The 13,671-nt window shown below is 39.6% G+C and overlaps 1 long non-coding RNA gene across 1 annotated transcript; it reads left to right on the top strand.

The window, feature by feature from the left end:
- Positions 1-603: 603 nt before the first annotated feature.
- LOC117282056 lies at positions 604-13,255 on the top strand. The gene is made up of 3 exons (XR_004512642.1): positions 604-676; positions 3,861-3,965; positions 12,938-13,255. It is a non-coding gene; the product is annotated as an uncharacterized LOC117282056 (long non-coding RNA).
- The last annotated feature ends 416 nt before the right edge of the window (positions 13,256-13,671 follow it).

The raw sequence follows: 13,671 nt of genomic DNA, 5'->3' as shown, positions 1-13,671 counted from the left end.
TTAGTACGTGGCAGAAGAAAGTGAGTATAAATTGTATTACGTTGTTACCGTGTATGGAAATAAAAATACCGTAGTGTGATTGAAGTGAAACGAAAATTGAATGACATCAGAAGTCGGAACTCCTTGACTTCCATGCCTGCGAAGACAGGGTTGGAGAGGTTAAGCTCCTTGATGTAATACATAAAACTATCAAAAAATCTTTTTGCAATTTATAAAGCTTACGAAGGCCTGTTTATAAAAATGATTATCGATTTATGATATGCATAAAAAAATGTTCATTAATGGCTTTTAGTAAGCTGGACTTTATAATTGTTTAGTATGGCTGAAAATCGAAATTTCCCGACAGCTGAAAATTTGCCACGAATTAAAAAATCCGTCTAACGGTTTAGGCGCTGGTAGTATGTCGCAGTTAGACGGAAGAACAGACGGAGATGATGACATTAGGTGTTCCTTCACTAACTTTGCGAAGAATACCTAATAAACTGACAACTCCGGATGTTTGTCGGGGTCAAAATCACTGTAAAGAGAAAATCCCGCACTTTGAGATTCAAATTCGATGATCCGTGGAGAAAATCGATTACCGGGAATTTAGAATTACGTTCAGAACTTTCGAGACACAGGTGATCATGATATCGCGTCGATGGTGATTGATTATTAAATAAAGGAACGAAGAGAAGTAGGTACATATTATAGGGTTTTTTTTTCTGTGGCGCTACACACCCAATTTGGGCCTAGGCCTACCTCCATGAAACTCTCCGTTTCACTTCGGTTTACTAGATCTTACACATGCGGTAGGACTCCTTGGGCGAGTGATCAGTTCGTCGCAAGGCCTCTACCTGTAGACAAACACAGAAAAACGCACACAAACATCCATGCCCAGAGTGGGATTCGAACCCACGATCCCGGCTTCCGAGCGAGCGAAGACAGTGCACGCTTTAGACCGCTCGGCTACCGTGACCGTAATTATAGGTTATAGTTGGTCAAAGTTCCATCATTTACATTTGATATGTGAGATACAGATCGACATCAGCTGGAAATTAATTATTCTGTAGTACCGTCACATTAATTTTATTGCAGTGCCCTTAATTTTTCAGATAACCCTTTGGTAGCTTTCACTTATCACAATGACAAATGATCAGCAGTTTAATTTGCGATGGCATACAAACAACAGCCTCCAGATGCTTTGTTTGTGTTTATAGCTTTAAGTGGGTTTCCATACACAGGTATTTTTTTTTATTGCTAGTGGGGTGGGACTAAGTCCCTTTGTACTGTGGCCACTTCTGGCCTATTGTACCAGCCCCAGTTGATTGGTGAGGGTGACTGTGGAGCAATTGGTGGAATGAAGATTGGCAGGGGAAACCGAAGTACTCGGAGAAAACCTGCCCCAGCGCCACTTTGTCCACCACAAATCCCACTTGACCAGACCCGGGATCGAACCCGGGCCGCCGCGGTGGAAAGCCAGCGACTAACCGCATGAGCTATGGCGCGGCCACATACCCAGGTAAGTTAATGTTTTTGGAAAGCTAATCAAGAATAGAATGGAATACAGTGATAGATTTTCTTCCGTTTTCTGATTCTTGTGTTTGTATAATGTTAGGCATATGTATGTAACTTAAAGACAGTTGAAGTAACTTTATGAGTATTGCCAAGATAACTTTGTCTGAGATTGTTTTTGTTGTATAGATGTATGAGGAATAGTCAGTAAATAGGTCACAACTGAAAGTAAAACATCTCTAATATACATAATCGATTTTCTATATATATATATCACTAGGTAGCAGCAGAGTCCAGCTTTATGACAGTCTAGGTAGCAGGCGTATATATATATATATTTCAGAGGCTGGTTTCAGTAGTCAAAATGGCGACTGTGCTTGAGGAATGTATTACCAAAGAGCAACATTCTGTTGTGCGTTTTTGTGGGCAGAAGGACTCGATGCACAGGACATTCATAAATAAATATTTCCTATTTATTGTGGGAAGTTTTTGTCATGTAAAGCGTTTCACAACTGGGTCCAGAAATTCTCTCAGGGGCGTTCGAAGGTCGCGGATGATGCCTCGCAAGGTGCGGAAGTGGTTCAGACAACAGTCAAAAGACTTCTATGGGTTTCAACACACTGGTAAAACGATGGGACAAATGTATCAATGGTGGTGGAGGGTGTGTTGAGAAATAAATGTTCTTTTCAAGTTTGAATGTAACATGTTTTACGTTTTATATCCATTTATGACCTATTTACTGACTCTCCCTCTTATATAGGAAATGATAATTTTGATACTTTTAACAACTTATATGTATTGTCATTTTAATTAATGTTTGACATTTTTTCACATGATTTGTACATGAAATGATAAATAATGGATTGAACTTAATGTTATTAAAGGGGAGTATAATGGGGCTGTTGTCCAGGTTCAGAATAGGTAATGGATCTTTTGCGTAACTGTGTGATGTAATGGCAGTATGCTATAGGAATATTTCCTGGGAACTCTAATAGACCATAGCTTTATACTAATCTGGAAAGATAACTAACTTAAACTACTGACTTTTTAAATTTTGTTTCCTCTTAGTGGCTACATTGTTTGGGGCTGAACATTACTACATTTCACTTCTTCAGTTTATTTCATTTCATGGTGTAACCAGTTGTATGTTGGGTGAAGGACACAAAGTTTTGAAGTTGGTTGCAGTTCTCCTGAGAAGTAAGAACACAGAGATGTGTTACAATCCTTCCACTACAGACAAGACAGATATGTCTTACAGCTTCAGTTACATTATTTGCAAGTCTTAAATGTGAACAATATACAATGTCTGTTCTTCTTTAATAACACATGGAGACAATAATTTCATATTATGTTAGTAATAATTAGGTTTATGGTAGTGTTGTTTCTACTATTCAGCATGAGACAGGTATTTTATTAGTGCTGGGAAAATTGACTGCTTCTTTTATTGGCCCTTCAGGAGCTGGGGTAGCGTAGTGAGTATAGTAACTGGCTATGGTCTGAACGACTGATGGGTAGGAGTTTGAATCCAAGTAGAGTCAAGGATTTTCTGTCCTCCAAATTGTCCAGACTGGATCTGGGGTTCATCCAACATCCTATCCGATGGATACCGGGGGCTCTTTCCTCCGGGATGAAGCAGCTGGGTCGTGAAGCTGACTGCTCACCTCTGACTAGTGCTGAGGTCAAAAAATGTGGATCTATACATCCACTTCCCTATGCACCTACATGGCATGGTGCTTAAATTTGTTGAGCACAAGGACAACTTCACCGTTAGTAGCCCATGAATATAATCATTTTGCCTAGCTGCATACCAGTAGCTTCACTTTTGTATTGTGAAAATATGTAACAGTATAAAATTTGAAGGTTTCCATAATGTATGTATACTTACTTGCATACTCCTTGGCTTTGTGATCCTGTATGAACTTCTGCCTCATTCATTGCAGTTGCCCATTCACTTCCAAAAACTTGCCCTTTTACCCCCATCTCTTTACTTTTGTCTCTTGGAAATCATTCTCTACATTCTCCTATGTGACCTTCATTTCATAACATTAGCAACTATTGGTGACCTGACAAGAGCAATGTTCTACACAATTTTTATGATGTTAAGGTAAAGATAAAGTTATTCTTGTGCTTAATTCATTGAGCACCATGCCACAAAGACATCTAAGGGAGTAGAGGTATAGCTCCACCATTCTTGACCTCAGCACTAGATGGAAGTGGGTGATCAGCATCACATCCTGCTGTGAAGTTGGAGAAGGAATTAATACAGTACGTTTTGCATGTCATTTTATACATTCTTCTTTTAAGCCAGAATAGAAAGAATTACAATATTAGAACTTGTGCATGATATAGTTTTATTTTGTCCATAGTTCTGGAACATGGGGGTGTTACAACAAGCTCAACTGTATTGATATTGAGGTGCTGTGTGTTGTGGCATGACAGATTACAATAATTCAGCAAGAATGTTTAGACAGGTGAGTTACTGATGCATAATAAATTCCTTATTTTCAAATCATATTCTTCTCTTGATAGGGGCATAAATAATCACAATAACTTTAGAAAACACATTCAGTGAAGGAAATAAATTATTTTTAAACTTTTCTATTTGTGTAGTCCATAACATGGTACATGGTCCTTTTTTTTTTTTTTTTAATCTGTGCTAGTTTTACCAAGATCACATTCTTTTGATTCCTTTGATCTCCACCACTATTACTGATTATGTTCAGAACTTCAGATGATCATACAATTTCCCAACAACTATTAACAGTTGAGAAATAGTTACATGCTGAGACAGGTTAGGTTCAATTTAGAATTACTGAAATCAGTCATTTTATTTACACGTATATGCAGGTGTGCATATACAGGTAAATAAAACACAGTACCACTATTCCCACATCTTCATATTATATCTTCAGTTCAGTGTTGAAACTGGAAAAGATGTCAATTTTAGGATGTTAAGATGTTATTTTTGACTTGCAAAAGCACACATTCTTAGGCCAGATTTTCTAATAATAAACTGTAGTGAAACTGATTCTTGATTATGCTAATCTTGATAATATATGTCCTCTTTGACTAAACTAATTAAAGTCTTGAATGTGAGACAGGATTTGACATCACGCATATTATCTATTTTTCACCAGCACGGCATCACTTTATGCATTAAATAGTTGTCAGTTAATGAAAGAGCACTGGAAAGTAATCACCTTACCTTCTTTAAAGAAGAAGTTCTGGGAAAAACTAAACACCTGCTTCCCTCTGATGCAACATGGACCTCACAGAAAATGAAAAAAATAAGGGGGCCAGGCATATAGGCAGTAAGGTGATTTCATAAGCCTCCTAACAAAAATTTGTGGGGAGGGGATACACCTCACAAGCCTTATAAGCCTCAAAAATGTTGTGGGGGGATAAGGATACACAGACAGATGGACAGATATGGGTGGATACACAGACAGAGAACAAGGTGGTCTCATGAGCCTCCTTTTATTTTTTTTGAAAATAAAGAGTTTATGCTTCAAATTGGTTATAGTTATGTATTAGGTCAGAGATGGTGGAATCTGGAGAGATGAGAGGATTTTATATCCAAGATGAGAGAAACTAAAGAGAATTACAATATCTGATGAGCTTTGCTTTGATTCTTTCTTTTCTTTCATAATTTTATATTAGATTACCTTTCAAGATTTTGTTCATAATGATTTGGTTGGAAAAATAGCCACAGCATTCAGACTTAGCTCTGAATGGTTGAGTGCACAGTTTAGAGTTTTTATTTCAGAAAATGTGTGAGAGTGATTCTGTCTGCTTCATTAATGTTTAGGTTATTTAATAACACTGGCAATTAGTGCTTTCTTGTTAGTATCTTGTTTTGCTGAACAGTATCTTGCCAAGTGTAGATCATTGAATGGCACAATAACTCTGAATTATGAATTGGGAAAGGTGTGGAAGAAAGTGACAATGGTACATTTCAGTATGTGACGACCCATGGAAAATCGTGACAACTTACGAGTAAGTCAGAACAGGGTCTTCAGATTGAGACTTAAATCTGGGCCCTCCCAAATACAAAACAGGATTATGAAATATCACGAGACGCAGTTGGTTAGGTAAAACACCGCTTAATGTCATAACATAACGTTTTGTGGTTACCTCACACACACATACTCTAGACACCTATTTATAGGACTAATAACATCATATTATATTATATAATGTATTAATGTGATAGTATTAATAATATTTATTTAATAATTGTTCTAGAAAAGAAATGATTACAAATATTTGAACATGTGAAAATAATGGACAGAGCTAGGATGTTAATAAGGGCATGAGAAATAAAATTTAAAGGATGGAGACTTATGAGACAGTCTGTAGTAAGGTGGTTCAACTGGATACTAGAAGATATCAAAAAGAGAGGAAAGAACTGGCAAGAAATAAAAAAAGACAAGCTGTAAACTATTTAAATCAATGACCGGCACATAATTTTATGTATTATTTGGTGGGATTATGGCATCACAAATTTTGTGAACCCCTGGAATAATCAATAAAAGCTGGATATTGTATGCCACTTAGTATAACAAGCACTCATCAAAGGTGGAGCAAAGTGTGGAAATATAACTGAGTGTGATGTTTAGTCATTATAATATACTGTAGGTGCCTGGCTGGAAATGTCTGTGCACTATTTACGCATAGAGCCATGGTTTGTGTGTCATGATCTTCCTTTGATGTATGACATGCTTGATTTCAAAATGGAAAGAATTTTAATCAGTGTTTGTACTATTCTAACATTATTTCCAAAAGAGATTAATTACTGTCATTACTTTACCATATTGTAAATTCATCAAGCTCTGTAGGTAACAGGAAACCAAGCTGTTCTCTTTGCATTATATCATCCTGTTTACTGTTATTATGAACGGTTAAATGTGGGAAATGTTTGCGCCATTCAGTTGACAATGTTTTGTTTTCAAATATTCCTCCAATACTTAGTTGATTTTCACCAGCCTACATGGCATTGTATCCCAGAAGATAGAGCTCTTATTGTAAATGTTTTTATGTTGTGACATGACCCCTGAAACTAGAATAATTGAGTCAGAAGGTATTGTTCACTGCTTGGTAACAGCTCAGTAAACACGTATCCATTAACAGCCTGAGGCAGCAGTCGCTGTAGTGAGTTCTGAAATGTTGAGGGCACTTTATTAGAGACTCCTTTAAGTTTGTACAATTTTTCACAAACCTTTTTGTGCTTAAATTGCTGATATGGCAAGGCAGCAGAGGAGTTCTGACCTTTAAGGTATGTTTGCCATAGTAATTGGTTATGGCTTGGACAGCCGAGTTTCGATTCCTGGCAGGAGCTGGGGCTTTTATCTTCTTTGTCCAGACTGCAGTCTCTTATGCACATCCAGCCTTCTGTTTTGTAGGTAAAGTGGCCAGAACGTGAACTTGATACTTCACCACCATCTAATATCAAGACTAAGAATACATGGAGTTTTACCTCAACTGCCTACAAGTCTTCATTGCATGATAATTTGTTTTTATGGTTAATCGGTGCAATTAGGCATGTCAAAATGTAATGAGCATTTTTAGCTAACTTTCCTTGTTTTGAAAAAATAAATGTATGTGCATGAGACCACCTTTATGTGTGTGTGTGTGTGTGTGCCTCTTCTATTGTTGTGTGACATCGCCGCGCACGCATAACCTGCGGGCATTCCATAGCAACGGCTGTACGCGTCACATCGTGACACCTCCATTGTTGCTTGCGAGCATTACCTAGTAAAGACTAATGTTTTAGAGCCACGTCCCAGTAGAGGGTCTGTATGTCACAGTGATGTTACTTACGGTTTTGTTTAGTTTACTGGTTGTGGCTGCCTTGAATGTTCTTGCTGGGGCGGGAGTTCTGTTGTGTGTTGGTCGGTCATCATAGTCATTCGTTATGTTCGTTGTGGGTATTTTCGTGACGTCAGTTGTGTTGCCACCTTGGGTGTAGGGTTTGTTGTGTGCTGCTAGCGACGTTTTACTTATCGAGGCCACAGCCTTGGATGGCAGGATGACTGATGAATTAACAAGGATCTGGAAGGAAGCAGTTGTCGCCTAATCGAGCTGCTGATCTCAGAATTTGCTTGGATGAACAGAGGAAAACTAAGAAAACCATTAATTTAGTGTAGTCGATGTCCCAGCCGAGACTCGAACCGGGCACCCACTGAATGAAAGTCTACAGAGTTACCTCTTGACTGACAAATTCGGTAATTTCCGCACCTCTTTTAACTGTAGATAGAGAAAGAGTGATCAGTTATGCACCTTTTCATTGATACACTTATTACGATATATATGAAACACTACGTCAGATCGTTGTTCGTCAAACTGTGGTCCGTGGACCACTGATGGTTCATGGTGGTCTACCAGATGGTCTGTAGTCTATATATTATTGTATGGCAAATAATAAATGAAATAATGTAATTAAAAATGTGACCCGTCTTTGTTTAAAGAAAATTTGCTCTACATCGGTGGACAGAAAAAAAGGTTTTTATCAATTTTTTTCTTATCAGCAAAAAAATCCCAGTTGCGCGCTCTTTACGGCTAAGTGGAATGTTATGATAGCCGAGTGGTCCGCAGTTGCCGAAAGTTCGAGAAACGCGGCGTTGAATCATAAGTTGTCGAGATTTCTGTGTTTCTTACCAACAAAATAGATGCTGAGTCTGTTGTAGGATGCGATGGGATCTTGTATCGATTTCAGAGCCTTATATAAAGCATTCCTTAATCAAGACTTCCGCCTTTTGAGATTTGTTACCCTATTGGCTGGTAGATCATTATCAACGTTTCGGAGGAAAGAACTGCATCTTCAGGATAAAAGAGTAAGCCAAGCAAGGAAAGAAAGTCCGAGACCGTGGCGTCACATCTCAGAATAAAATATGCCTCAATTATTTGGAAATCCACGTAGAAATTATGAGGAAATCCACGGATAGCCTGAATGGGTATAACCCGTACTCTGATCGAAATTTTAAACTTGTGTTCCTTATATACAAATCAGGAGCATTACTAAAATGTGAAGTCCCTGTGCTTAATTAATTAAGCACCACACCATCAAGACATACTGTAGAGCACTTGATATGTTGCTTTACACACGGGGAAACAAAATCCGATTTCCACTGGCTGGGTGGGCCTTAGAGGCTGTGGAGAAGAAAAAAATATTGTCCTTGCCGGGAATTGAACTCCAGCCGACTAAGCCATCCCAGCTCATAAGGCGGATTGTTAACTGACCTAAAATAAAATGAAAATAGTTCCATGATAAAGCCTTCCTCAGCAGTCCACACCTAGTTAATCATCTAGTGAATAGCTTCCCTGATATTTAATAAGGGAACTCGAAGGTTCGTTCTTGTTACAAATAACAAATTCTGTCTCTCTAAAATATTTTTAATTTGATTTTACTATCTGGATGTACTTCTAGGTGATCTTTCTCCCTTGAGATTTTCAGACAAGCATTTCTCATTTACTCATATTGTTATACGTTACGTCAATCTGATTCTTGATTTGCCCTTACAACGTTAGACTTGAAGTAGGTCTGTTTGTTTTATATGAATGGCGAAGCTGGTTGCTCCTTTTCACTGAAGAACGTGGATTGAAGGTGTTTGAAAAAGAAGTGCTGAGGAAGGCATTTGGTCTTAAGAGAGATTAAACCGAACATGTAATCAAATCGGCAGACCCGTGGTTCAAGTCTCAGCTCGAAAATCGGTTGTATTAGGCCTATATGAGGTTTCTCATGGTATTTGTCTGTACCTCCGGGTAAATGTGGAGATGATACCTCAAGTAAGGTCCACATCCTTTCCAAAACATAATTCATTAAGAATCATACCATTTGGGGGAGCCGGAATAGCGCAGTTGGTACAGAGACTGGCTACGGGCTGGATGGCCGGTGGGTCGGAGTTCGAGTTCCGGTCGTCCTCCAGACCGGTTGTAAGGCCCACCCAACTTCATATTCAACCGGTATCGGGGGTTCTTTCCCCAGGGGTAAAGCGGCGGGGACATGAAGCTGGTCACTCACCTCTAACCAGTGCCGAGGTCAAGAATACGTGGAACTATACATCCACTTCCCCATGTGTCTTCATGGGGTAATGCGTAGTTGGATCTCAGCATTCACTTAAATGAATTGAAAAAAAAAAATTGTGTTTCGAACTTGCCACTGATGTGGGACTCTTTTGGTAGCCCGCTGGAAATTTTGCGGAAGATAGCATTTGTTGTTTAAAATCAGTTTAATTTTACTGATTATATTTTCACATGTTGTGTCTTGCACCGATCTCGGAATGATTTCATTCCCCCTTTGTGCTTTTCATCCGCAAGTGGTTTTGATCCCCATAATGAAATGTTTTTGCTGCGCACCGCCAGTTCCATTTGGCTCTTGTTAATTTAACAGCTTTTCATTTGAGCTTGTCAATAATTTTACTTCGCATGTGTGCATTTTACGTCAAGAGAAGGGCTTGTACTTAAACATGTTATGTTAGTACTCGACAGTTATTTTCAATCATGTACTGACGACTTATGGGAGCCGAGCTAGCTTAGTCAGTATAGCGACTGGCTACGGGCTGGACGACCGAGGGATGGGAGTTCGAGTCCCGACAGGGACAAAAATTGTACGAGTATCTTCTCCACGTTGCCCAGACCGGCTCTGGGGTCCACCCAACCTCCTATCCAGTGGGTACCTTGGGGTAATGCGGCTGGGGCGTGAAACTGACCACTCACCTCTAACTAGTGCCGAGGTCAAGAAAATGTGGATCTATACGTCCACTCCCCCATACGCCTTCATGGCACAGTGTTTAATTAGTTGAGCACAGGGACAACTTTACCTTTTTCTGACGACTTATACAGGCATGGAATAGCTTAACATGTAACGCAATCTCCTCCATAACTTGTGCTCTTCGCGAAATATAATTAGAACAAGACGTAGGGGAAGAATATTATTAAAACTGGCCTTACAAGGCCCTGGGGTTTACTCAGCCTCTAACAAAATGCGTGCCAGGAATTAATTTAACAATTTTCCTGGGGAGCAAAGCGCCGCCCTGCGCGTAAGGCTGACAACCTTACCGCCATCTTTGAGCCGATTGTCTAGATAATGTGGGACCCTCAGCGTCTCACAATCCTATGGGCCTCCACGGCCTGGTACAGGGAGAGCTTTACTTTTTTTTTTACTTACATAAATAGGAGGGTTGGTATGGACTGAATTCAACTGACTCAGGATCGGACCAGCAGAGGGCTCTTGTGAGCCCAGTAACGACCCTTCGGGTTCCATAAAATTTTGGGAAATTCTTGGGTAGCTGAACACTTGGCTGCTACTCAAGCATAACTCAGCTCCATGGAGTTAGTTCCTAAGCACCACGTCCTTGAGGATTATATGGAGATTAGAGGCAAAGCTCCACGCATTAGAGATCTTGAAGAAAGAGTGGCCATCTTTACACTCGGCCGGAAGATCCACCGGATCTACCAGGTAGGAGACTAGTTGGGTGTTACATCTGCTTTGCATTTTGTGACGTAAAGATATATCCTATCCCAGTCGAGAATCGAACTCCTACCAATCCGCGAATAACGGTCCCAGCTCTTAAAGGGGGTTCAATGCTTTGGAATTTAACCGATCAATATCACTGCGACAGGTTAACTTTTCCACCCGATATGAAGTAACAGCTTGTCAAAGCGTTAAATACATACAAATTTTAGTTGAATTAACCGTTGGTATTTAATAAACTTAGATCGACAGATATTCTATCACTATTTTAAAGCAGACTTCTATCATTGGTATTATTTCATCCGCTTAAAAGTAACGGTGGTCAGAAAATAAATCATTGGTTAAAATGAACTGTCATGCAAATTTACCATTAATTTAACTTCTACAATCCGTTGAACTAGATTGCTTTGTTATAAACAGACCCAGCCGAACATTGTACATGTTCAATATGTTTTAGATTGAACTACAGACATAATTAATGTCACCCTTCTTGTCACTGTGAACAGTTCGCTAGCACATTACATGTGCCTCTTGGTCTATAAAATTATATAGGGCATTGCCGTCTAATGGGTTCACTCCTGTTTCATATTACAGAAGCCCCTGGTTTAAGTCGTGGCTAAGAGATTGCCTGTCCTGCCTGAGTGTTATACGTGACTTTCATCAGTCCCTCCAAAGAAATACCTTGATAATACATCAAGTTAGGCCACGACCATTTCCTTGGAAATAATTATTCACTGATTATACTACAAATTTATGCTATTTACCTATCTATGGGCCGATCACAGTGGCCGCGCAGTTTAAGGCACGAACTCTCTTCGCTTGCTCGAACACTTGGATCGTGGGTTTGAATCCCGCTCAAGCCATGGGTGTCTGTATTATGTGCGTTTTTTTCTGTGTTTATGTTCTGTATATAGGTAGAAGCCTTGCGAAGGGTTGATCCCCATCCAAGTAGTTCTACGGACTGTGAATAAGATGAAGAAACTGAGAAAGCAGCCAAGGCCCAACAAAGGGCTGTAGAACCAAAATAATTATAATAATAATATATGGTAAGCACAGAGAAAACTAAGTATATGTTACTGTATCGTCACCAGAATGCAGGGCAAAATCATGACATAAAGATAGGAAACAGATGTTTTGAAAATGTGGCACAGTTCAGATATTTGGGAACAACGTTAGCAGATCGAAACCTGATTCATGAGGAAATTAAGAGGAGACTGAACTCGGGTAATGCTTGCTACCATTCAGTCCAGAACCTTTTGTCTTCTCGTCTGCTGTCCAAAACATAAAAATTACAATATGCAAAGCTATAATTTTGCCTGTGGTTCTGTATGGGTGTGAAACTTGGTCTCTGATATTAAGGGAGGAACATACACTGAGGGTGTTTGAGAAAAGGGCGTTGAGGAGAATATTTGGACCGAAGTGCGATGAAGGGACAGGAGGTTGGAGAAAACTGCATAGTGAGGAGCTTCATAACTTGTACTATTCTCCAAGTATAATTAGAATAATCAAGTCAAGGAGGATGAGGTGGGCAGGTCATGTAACACGAATGGAGGAGAAAATGAATGAATATAGGTTATTCATGGGAAAGCCAGAGGGAAAGAGACCACTGGGAAGGCCAAAGCGTAGGTGGGTGAGCAATATTAAAATGGATCTTAGAGAGATAGGATGGGATGGTATTGATTGGATAGATCTGGCTCAGGATAGGGACCAGTGGAGGGCTCTTGTGAGCACGGCAATGAACCTTCGTGTTCCATAAAACGCTTGGAAATTCTTGAGTAGCTGCTGAATTGGCGGCTCCTCCAGAAGGGCTCGGCTCCATGAGTAAGTAAGTAAGTAATGGCTCTACAGCCCCTTGTTGGACCTTGGCCGCTTTTTCAGTTTCTAAAACCTATACGCGCTCGGTAGGACTCCTTATTTTGAACTTGATATTTTGCCTTTGCTGAGATAATTATTTTATGTTACAATTTACAGATTTGGGGTTGAACGCAAGGCTGACGAATATGCTCCGTAAAGGAATTGTTGTTGCGAAATCCAAAGAAGACACATCTAGGACGGAACAAGTTGGCTGAAACCGCGAAGTGTGACTTGTATTCGGGAGGTATCCGGTTTGAATCGCGGCCGGAACACCGATTATCCTGTTTAAAATATTTCGCTGTTTTTCTCTTTCCTCCAGTCAACAGTCGAGGTACTACTCCATATACATTATTTACAATTCATCATTCAGTCTCAGCCAGTCGTTCCCTCTGTGATCTGACAGCATCGTTAAATAACCTACAAATAAAAAAATAAAGAAAGCCGTCTTATGGGATGAGGCGCCGTGTAGATATTGTATTAACCGACGTTTCGGATGAACGTATCGCCCCAATCTTCAGGGTAGAAGCAAAAAAGAAAAATCCTCGAGCGAGGAATCAGCGTGAGCAGGTGTTGTGAGGTGCTCTGAAACGTCGGTTAATACAATAACTACACGGCGTCACATCCCAGAATGCGGCTTTCTTCATAGTCACCGCCGTGAAAACCTCAAATCTTACAAATAAAATAAAGATATTTTTAAAGTCAAAAACGTAATTTTTCTTCATCTTTCATAAACTTACAATACTAAAGAACATGGACTATTCTGAAAATAACTTGTCACTTTTGTTTATCATTTAGTCGTTACTAACTCGTCTGAAGGCATGCTAAGAAGAACAGAACAAAAACTCTTAAAC

Source organism: Cryptotermes secundus, unplaced genomic scaffold (assembly GCF_002891405.2).
Source record: "Cryptotermes secundus unplaced genomic scaffold, Csec_1.0 scaffold603, whole genome shotgun sequence".
Lineage (NCBI taxonomy): Eukaryota > Metazoa > Arthropoda > Insecta > Blattodea > Kalotermitidae > Cryptotermes > Cryptotermes secundus.
This window is presented reverse-complemented; position numbering and strand designations above follow the sequence as displayed.